This window comes from Alligator sinensis, unplaced genomic scaffold (assembly GCF_000455745.1).
Source record: "Alligator sinensis unplaced genomic scaffold, ASM45574v1 scaffold986_1, whole genome shotgun sequence".
NCBI classification, from domain to species: Eukaryota; Metazoa; Chordata; order Crocodylia; family Alligatoridae; genus Alligator; species Alligator sinensis.
In genome coordinates, this window is record NW_005843398.1 from 1937 (window position 1) to 3031 (window position 1095).

Here is a 1095-nt window from a genome sequence, read left to right on the forward strand (position 1 = left end):
GTCACAAGGTGACTCCTCAGAGCTCCACCTGGTTGGAAGTAAAGCATTGTCGGATACTGGAAGACTGACTAATTCCCTATTGTTCTCTCCTGGGCAGTGTAAAGGTAACACGGAGTGCTCCAAATGGAAGTTCTTCATAGTGGTCAATGTTTTTTTTCAGGGTTATTTGTGAGGCAGAAAAGTTTTGTTGGGTTTTTTTGCTGCACCTTCTGTAGTGCTTGAAGGGCACCTACAGAACAAAAAATATTACATCTGTCTATACCCTAAAGTATCAATGAGACAAAGTGCCCACTTATTGCCCCCTAGCTGTCTGCCCTTCCTGCCAGCTGCTCCCCACTGAGTCTCCTCCCCGCCTGCTCTCCTCCTGCTGTTTGCCCCCTCCAATCACTTACCCCCCAACAGCAGTGCTTATACCTCAGATGCCTACCCCACCCACCAACTGTCACTCATGCCACCTCGTGGTTCTGCGTCCAGCTCTGGCCTGGGGCTTAGAGCACACAGTAGCTCCAACCCGAGCCCCAGCCCTGATGAGGCAGTGGCAGTAGCAGTTAGTGGCAGGGGCAGTGGCGGCAGCCCCAGCCCCAGTCCAGGCCTTTATCAGGGGAAGAGTTAAAAGCCTAAATCCTCTGTATTGTCTACACAGTAAACATACCATGCCAAGCAGCAAGGCCCATTATGACAGTGCTCTGGATAGATGGCCATCTAAACTGGATGCAGTATAATTACCTACATCCACGTGGCACTCTTGAAAGGCTAATTAGTAGCGCTGCGTTCAAGCAGGCTAATAGTGAGGGGAAAAATGAATGCGCGCTGTAAGTGCTACTGTCCTGCCCTACCTCTGGTTTAGGCATAAACTGTTTGCGAATTTTGGACCTTAGTGTCAATAAGCAATAAGACTGTACATGTATGCCAGTTGTTCACCCCAAATCAAATGTTCTCTAATACTCAACACATTTCAGACTATTATGTCAGCCCTGTATTTTGGAAAGCAACATGGCTCAGCAAACTGGCTTCTTCCCCTTCCCATCCCCTCCCCAGTTTTCTTTATCAAGGATAGAGGGTGTCACTCACATTTTATACCCTAGGGCCAGGAAA